The sequence below is a fragment of the Benincasa hispida genome, chromosome 12 (assembly GCF_027475165.1).
Source record: "Benincasa hispida cultivar pf3 chromosome 12, pf3_genome.v1.1, whole genome shotgun sequence".
Lineage (NCBI taxonomy): Eukaryota > Viridiplantae > Streptophyta > Magnoliopsida > Cucurbitales > Cucurbitaceae > Benincasa > Benincasa hispida.
This window is the reverse complement of record NC_143489.1, coordinates 73,893,005-73,902,478: the sequence shown is the minus strand read 5'-3', so window position 1 is coordinate 73,902,478 and position 9,474 is coordinate 73,893,005.

Here is a 9,474-nt window from a genome sequence, read left to right as displayed (position 1 = left end):
GGTAATTAGAATGAATCTAACAAGTATATTAATCTGGGTTAAGGAAATAAATATGTTTAGCTAAAGCATGCTAGGCGACATCTTCACCTGTGAGAACAGAAGTAAAGATGCCATTCCTCCTGTCGAGAGAAGGTTGGAAGAATGCGTTAACTAAAGCGAGAAGTACTTCCAGAGATGGAAGCAACCTTGCATTTATTACCTTCATCTCTGCTTCACCATAGAGATGTGGGAACACGGCCGATCACCGAGAGGTGTATGTCAAGGGAAAGCAGAACCGTAGTTATATCTTTAACGCAATTAATAACTTGCGATGTTTATACTAGTTATCTTTTCTATCTCTGTTTCATACATAAAGACTTGCCACCGCATAACACAACCCTTTGTATAATCTTCACAGTTAGTCTCAAACTCAGTATCATGTACCAGTATCCTGTATCTTGTATCATAATAGCTTAGGTTTACTTTTATCGCATTTTATTTTATTATCGCAACTTTACTTTACTGCACAGTTTTACTTTACCGCAATCTAATTTCCTGTACAAACACACAATCTTTTATTAATTGAAAAAACCCCTGGTCGCATATATCACGAACGTAACACATTAACTAAGCAATACATGTGTTCGATCTCGGATCACACCGAGAAACTTGCGTTGGAATTATACTTGGTTTCAACATAAGGAAACTTGTGACAATGCATCGCATAATACAAGCATTTCATTATTAATGCACACATGTAGAAGTAGTATCACATAAAAGTCTGAATAAGCATAACACATCATCCACATTCCAGTTCCCTCATTCATCACTATCCATGTGCTTATTTAGAATCATTGCATCATTCCATGTATTGCGTGACATAAGAGAAATTTTATGTTATCAGTTGCTGGGGACTTCGGCAAAATAGTTTGTTAACGGTAATTTTTGTGATTTCTTTGCAAAACTCTCAATCTCTGGAAAACTACCTGAAGATTGAGAGAACGTTTCGAAGGAGACTAAGAGACCGCCAACAGCAACCACAATCAGACAAAGAAGAGATGGCGGAGCAGCCTGGAAATGGAGCACCAAATGATAACAATGTCATGGCGAATCCGGTTCTACTGGCAAACGACCGCAATAGACCCATTAAGGACTATGCATCGCCAAACCTCTATGATTTCTCTCTGGGAATCATGAGGCCTGCCCACAAGTAGATTCGAGATGAAACTGGTGATGTTGTAGATGATCCAAACTGCAGGTCAATTCAAAGGAAGGGGTGGCGAGGATTCGTACGCTCACCTCCGAAGTTTTATTGAAATCTGCAATACTTTTTTGTTCCCGAACATCTCTGCTGAGGAGGTTTGACTAATGTTGTTTCCATTCTTCGAGGGTCAACAGGTACTTCTTTTAACGCACGTTTGCGATTATTTCCAGGGAAGTTGAAGTCCCGTTGGTCTGGGCCATTCCGCATCAAGACTATATTTCCCCATGGCGTAGTGGAACTAACAACTGAAGATGGAAGCAACACATTCAAATTCAATGGTCAACAAATTAAGCCTTACTATGGGGGCAATGTGGAACGACACATGGAGACCATCGACTTAGGCAAGCAGGATTGACTGCTTGCGGGGATGCTACTGTGGAAACTCTGAAAAACTTCTTTCAATCTACATCCCTACATCTATGTTTAATTTCTTTCTTTACAGTTTTCCTTTACGGTTTTCTGCATTGCGTTATTTACTATTTACTAGAATAGCCTTTGCTACTTTATGAGTTTACTTTTAGTTTGATTCATTTGCATTATTTCCATGCTTTGTTTAAGTCCTTACTTTTCTGCATTAGTTTCGTGGTTTTTAAATTTCTGTGAATGATGGAATAAAAAGAAATGAACACTGCAGAGTCTTATCGACCTGCGATTTTGATGAATCAAAAAGAAAAATAAAAATCGGTATGCATTACGATGATGGGTGCATCTTGTGCTGACAAGATACACTTTGCGTCCATCTTACACAAATGCATTGCGCTGAGGGGTGTGTTACGCGCGTATGTATTTTGCGTCCGTCCTTAGCCAAAACGCACTATGTCGAGGTAGTGTTATGCCAGTAGAAATACCGTGCGCCCGTCCTCCAGAAATACGTTGAGTTGAGGAGTGTGTTACGCTGATGCATGCATTATTTCCCATCCTCTGCAAATATGCATTTGCGTTAATGGATGCATGGCGTTAATCCTTAACCTTGCACTCGTCTGAATAAAATACAAAGGATAAATTCATTTAATTATTTTTATGTATAGAAGCTATTTCTTGATTCTTTGTACATGCTGAAATTTTGTATTGCGATAATTGTAATTCTTTGTATACTTGGATAATTTTAATACACCTGAGTAACTATTCTTTCATTATGCGTTAACCTCTTTCCTTATCATCCTTTGTCAATTATTGTGATGTTCTTTATCTTATATTTTGCATTATTCATTGCGCTGCCATGATGAGTAATATGCATACCCTTAGCAACATTTCTCACACTTTGTACTTTCTGACTAACACTTAGATACTTCATAGCAATTGCATTGCTTTACCTTTTATACTTCAAAACTCTGCGCAAATCTTCTTTTCAAAATTTTGACTAAGTGTTTTGTCTATTCTATCCAAAACAACGCAATGAGAACCTTGTGCATCTCTAAATTTGGGGGTGGGGAAGGTCTAAGCAGATGCGATCAAGCAGATGCGGTTATCATTAGAAAAATGCGTTCAACAAAAAAAGAAATATTTCATCTAAACTCCAATTTCAAAGCAAAGGAAAATCCCAACCTGATAAAAGTTAAGTCATCAAAGGAACCTGCTCGTAGTTGGATGTTTGCATGACACCCATGGGAGCAAGCCAAAACAAAGGTGGGTTTCCAAAAACGATGCAATATGAAAAGAAAAAAAAAAAAAGAAAAAAATAAGAATATAAGAGACAACTCCTCTGACCAGCAAAAGTAAAACTTAGTAGGAAATCAAGAGTTGAAGTTGAGATTGGTACACAACCGTAGTTGGATGTTCGCATGACACTCGTGGAAGCAAGCCAAAACGAAGGGTGTAACCATGATCAACAGTCTCTAACAAAACGATGGAAACTAGACCATCGCATACAGATGCACCTATTTGTTTTTGCAAGAAGAGGTAAACATTCTTTTCAAAACAAGAAATGAATTTTTGAGTAGAGATTTGTTGTATAAAAGAATAAAGTAGAGCATGTTAATGAATTATTAAAGGATAGAAGGAAATTGCATTGTTAAGTAATGTTGTATAGGTGGAGCATTCGGAGCAACCAATCGACGCAAAGCTAAGATAGGAATTGGGCGAAAATTACCTTAGTTGAAGATATGCTTGAGGACAAACATATATCTAAATTTAGGGATGTGATAACTTGTAGAAATACAAGTTATTTATATTGTTTTATTTAGATATTGTGGCAAAAAGAAAGGAAAGTTGCGTCGATAGTATACAAATTGGCTAAGAAATGCGAAAATTATGAAATATCATAAACACACCCACTAACACCATTGCGATGGCGAGATAGAATGTTTTAGTTTCTGTTTTACAAGAAATCAGTCACCGCATGCGTTCATGGCTCAAAGACGAAATGAACAACGCCTCTACGTCGCATTGCGCCCATCAATCAAGAACGAAAAGATGATCAACGCAATGACGGCGCATGCAACAATTGATCAAGAGCTTTAGCGATCAACACAATTTCAACTGCATGCGGTAATCAAAAACAACACCACATGCGGCGATAGATCGAAGATGTGAAGAGCAACGTATTCGCGGAAGATTCTGACAAGTGTACAGCTTTTAGTTGTGCATTTCTAACGGATTAATTCCGTAACAGAAGGAATTTTTCATTCCGCCATTTCAGGAATTACCATAACTATATAATGGGGACCACAACTTCAAAAAGCCAAGCCTCGCCTATAAATAGCTTCTTCAAATTCATACTTGATATACATGTATACATAGAGACGGGCATATACTAATTTTGAGAGAGGCTGGTCTGAAGCGACTGTCCAGAGTAAATCCGAGAGAACCACGGGACAAGGCCGAGAGATGAGTCTCCGAGCAGAGAATTATTCTGACAACCATAGTTGAAGCTCTATGCGAAGGTCAGTTCTACTAGGAAAGCAAGCCTGAGAGGGAAGCTTTCTTCTCCCCCACGTTCACATGCCGGCAAGCACAATCTCCGATCGGGATCTGTGTCAAGACATTACACTCTTTCCGTATTTGTTTTTATCCTCTATTTCATCTTTGTATTCATCTTCTATAATCTCTCATTCACAACATGTATCAAACGCTTAATTTTAGAATTAAATGTTATCATCGTCACCATTATCATCTCTCTGTCTCTTTCCATACATTCATAATCCATTTTCTCCATTATGTGTTCTTAATCCCCGGGTAAATAGTGAGAATTAAGAGAGTGAGTTAATTTATGTTAAGAAAATAATTAAGTTTAGCTAAAGTATGCTCAATGGCATCTTCACCTGTGAGAGCATAAGTGAAAATGTTATTCCGCCTATTGAGAGAAGGTTGGAAGAATGCGTTAACTAAAGTGAGAAGTATTTCCAGAGATGGAAAAAACCTTGTGTTCATCACGTTCATCTCTGTTTCACCATAGAGATACGGCCGATCACTGAGAGGTGTACGCCAAGGGAAAGTGGAACCTTAGTTCCATCCTTAACATGATTAACAAACTTGCGATGTTTTTACTCTTTACTCTTTCTCTTTCTACTTCATGCATAAGACTTGCCATCCCATACATCGATTCTTTGTACAACTTCACAGTCAGATCTCGACCTTAGTATCATGTATCATTTATCATATTAGTTTAGGATTATACTTTATTAATGCATTTTTATCTCATCGCAATTTATATTTTTGTACAAACCCAACATTCTTTATTCATTATTAAAAACCGATCGCATGTATCACATAAGTATCGCATTTACGAAAACAATCCCCGTGTTCGACCTCGGATCATTCTGAGAAACTTGCGTTGAAATTATACTTGGTTTCAACGCAAGGAAACTTGTGACACGCACTACTTTATCGCTTACTACGAACATATCATTGTCAACGCATATAATTAGAATGTAATATCGCATAAAATTCTCTTTATCGCAAAGCACTTGAGCACATTTAGCACATCATTCGTTTCATTCACCAGCCTTGCGTTAGAGTAGATAAAGAGATTAAATTTATGTCATCAAGTTTATGGCAACATGAACTTGAATCATAAGTGATGAAGAATCACACTTTGTCAATCACAATATCCTAGCTCCTCAAGAGAAATATTTTCACTCATTTTGGCACTCCCCGTGCCATCATAAGTGATGAAGGATCACACTTTGTCAATCACAATATCAAGAAGTTGCTGCGCAAGTACAATATCCTTCACAAAGTGGCCACCGCATACCATCCGCAAACGAATGGCCAGGCTGAAATGTCCAATCGTGAAATTAAATTGATACTTGAGAAGTTAGTAAAACCTTCATGGAAAGATTGGGCAATGAAGCTTGATGATGCGTTGTGGGCATATCGAGCCGCATTTAAAACACAAATAGGTATGTCCCCCTATGCGTTGGTATTTGGCAAAGCATGTCATTTGCCTTTGGAGCTGAAGTATAAAACATTGCGGCCGGTCAAGAAACTGAATTTTGATTTAAAGAAGACAAGGGAAGCACGAAAAATGCAACTGGTCAAGCTAGAAGAATGGAGGATCAACGCATATGAGAATGCGAAGAATTATAAAGAGTGTACTAAGCGCTGGCATGACAAACACATATGTGCTAGAAACCTCCAAGTCGGGCAAAAGGTCTTACTCTTCAATTCAAGATTGCAGCTCATCCAGGAAAAATTAAAATCACGCTGGTTCGGTCCCTTCATCATCAAAGAAATATTTCCACATGGTGCGGTGGAACTTATCACCAAGGATGGCAGTCGAACATTCAAAGTTAATGGACAACGGATCAAGGAATATTGCGAAGGAGATTTCCAGCCAGAAACAGCCTCCGCAAAGTTGAAAAATCCAAACTACCCTCTTATATGACTTTTGAACTCTCTTTCCTTCATCACTCTACTTTTATTCAAGCTATCTGCATCTTACTCATTCTTATAATTTCCTATTCTAAAAAAAATAAAAAATAAAAATGGCTTGTTGTTTTGTTTTAAAATCATTTGACCTTCTTTTTGTCTGTTTACAATGATTAAGGCACAGGATTGTGGAGATATTACAAGAAGAAGTAAATGATCTCATTCCATCACCGCAATCCACATAAGCAAAGATTGCTGCAAGGATGGATGCATCAATACATAATGTAAACGACAATGCAAAATTTGGGGGTGTACTCTTCCTTATCTTTATTTCAAATTTTGCGCTATCACATCGCATTTTACTTTTCAAAGTTTTATCACCACATCCTCCTTGATTACTGCAATCATTTAACAAGTAGATAAATTTAGTGAGTTTCCGCAGTCTGTTTCTTTGCTAAGTATGATTTCAATGATGAAAAATATGCTTATATCTCTTCCGTATATAATAGAGTCAACTTAATCTTAAGATAGACACCTAATGAAATATTTCTAGAAGTTAGGGGTTTGCTAGCTTTCTTTCAAACTCTCTTTACAAATTCTATGACCATCTCATGACTTATTTTAATTTCTTTTGGCAATGAAGACATTGCCGCATTTTAAATTTGGGGGTGAGATATTTATTTCCGATCTTGCTATAAAAAAAATTGGGAAAACAACCCCACTGTCAACGCAATGGGAAACCCATGTTGATAAGAGTTAAGCTGTGAAAGGCACTTACCCGTAGTTGGATGTCCGCATGACACACGTGAGGGCAAGCCAAAACAAAAGTAAGTCACCAGGATCAACGCATAAATCAATGACCGCAACTCCACTGCCAAATTGATATGAGTTTAGTCTGAGAAAGTGTACATTGGTCGTAGTTGGATGTTCGCATGACACTGGGGGCAAGCCAAAATGAAGGCAAGGCACTCAGATCAGTGCAAGGTCAGAAAAAATAGCAATGAAGAAAATTTTTGTGCAAGGATTAATCATTTGACACCCCGGTGAAAAATTTTCTTTTTGAAATAAATCATGCGATGTTTCGGAATTTAGTAAAGTCCTTTTGAAAGTTAAGCTTGCAGCCCCTAGGTCTTAGAAATATTTTAGGAAAAGACTTGAATAAGACACAAGGAAATTCTGGTATATAGGATTTGAACGAAGTAATCTTGAGAAATCTAGGAAAGAACTTTGCGGTTGACTTGCTAAAGGAATCTTTAGCTTCTGCTTGAAGACAAGCATTGTTTAAATTTGGAGGTGTGATAACGGGCAGAAATGCACGTTATCATAGTGCTAAGTTCTTAAACAATGAATGATTGCATTGATGAAATATGTTAAATTGCATCCATTAAGCATAAATTCTATAATATTGCGGTCGCATGCGTCCAACGCATTAGAACAGTTGATCTTTATATTTTTGTGCAGAATATGCATTAATGCAATGCAAAGGTTGCGATCATAAGAATTCATTGGTCGAGCACAACTTCGCCGCAAGGCTTTGCGTTGATCGTGCTCGCAAACATTCGCCCAAGAAGGATCGCCAAAATTTGGTCAGCGCAACATGGTGGGCGCATCCGAGTAAAAGGATAATTAAGAGCGATGGGATAGAAAGCTAAAGACAATCGGATCCAAATTAAGTTGACAACAGATAACAATCACGAAGTACATTCAGCTTTATCGGTTACAATTATCCGACACATCAGTCAGGAATTAAAGTTGTCCCATCTATACAACAAGGAAAGAGAAACCGCCTTTCACCAGGGAAGCTCTATAAATCCCAACTGCATCCTTCAGAGAAGGGGTTAATCAGTTCACCACGTTCACCACTTTTACAATCTCTTGTCCCACTTCTCACGTCTTCGTTTTTACTTCTCTTTCATCTTAAGGCAGACGCACGGGAGGAAGTTGTGCCGGTAGATCGTTCCGGTAAGCTTGGGAGAGCGCTGGAAGCTCCAAAGACAGAGAGAGGACCGACGCCTACGAAAGCGAGAATATCTTTAGATCAAAATAGAGATTCCAGTGTAAAAAGCCTCGGTCAACAAGGAATTGCTACCAAGCTATCTACCTTAAACTTCCATTGGCATTTTGTACTCAATTCATTTATAAGAATGGAATTTCTTTATCTATATCTGTTCACTCTCTGTGATTCACGCATGAGTAGTTAAATCAGTTGAATAGTTTGAGAAGCATTTAGCTAGCACAACTAGGGAGTCTTCATTCTTTGCGATTATCTTGTTTATGTATGCTTCATTCGTCCATTAGAGATACTTGGGAGGGTAGTCTAAGGACAGGATCTAGACTTGGGAAGGTCAGGTTAGAATCTAGGTTTGGAAGAACCAGATTAGAATGCATAAACGAGACATAGGAACTTAGGAATGAACATTATTTACTATTAATGCATCGCATGCATCTTAGTGACAAGATACGATTGTATGCGATCACCTTGCTTTCATGCATTTGCATTAACGCATAGGACAAGAGTAAAACTTAGGGATAAGCCCTATAGACACTTTACATTCAACACATGCATCCTAGACTTAGGATCATCACATTTACATTGGGAAATGACTTATTGTGCATGGTTGTAACATGATCACATAGTCTGACGCATTCCCGAGTAACGCTAGCTAAAGATCTCCTCAACCCGTTCATCGCATACTCATTGCATCTATCATCGCAACTATCTTTCTCAAATCCGCCGCATTTATTTATTTCTTTTTCATTAACGCAAACAACAAACCAAATACTTCATTTATTTACTTGGTCACCGCAAGGTTTTCATCAAAATTACCAACGCAACCAATTTTCACAAGTCCCTATGTTCGACCCTGGACTTATCAGGAAACTCAAGGGAATTTACACTTGTATTCCGCTGGGAAAACTTGAGTGCACAACGCAATCCATCAACGCATATCATCCGTATTTCTATTCGATAAAATAATGCATCAATGTCCCCTACCAAATGATCAGGATTATACCATCTAAACACTTGTGACCATTCCACAAAGCGGGCCGCATCCGTAGCGTTACCAAGATATGGTTTCCCTCCTATATCCATATACTACAGACCATTTTTATTATCACTCAAGACATGATCCACTTGTATGTCACCACATACATGCTTAAGTTACATACAGATAACCAGGGATTTTACGTTTATTGGTTTGTGGTAAAGCAAATAAAATATACAACTGAGCAAAAAACAAGATGTAAAGTAAAATATCATATATTTTACAATACAAGCATTCGTACAAACTGTTTATAAACTATAGGACACGAGACTTTAGAGCATCAACCCCAACAATGCCCAGATTGCAACTCTATAAGTCTGCCATTTTGGGGATTCTTCTAATTAGGGAGCTGGGAATATAGCTACATAAGACAAA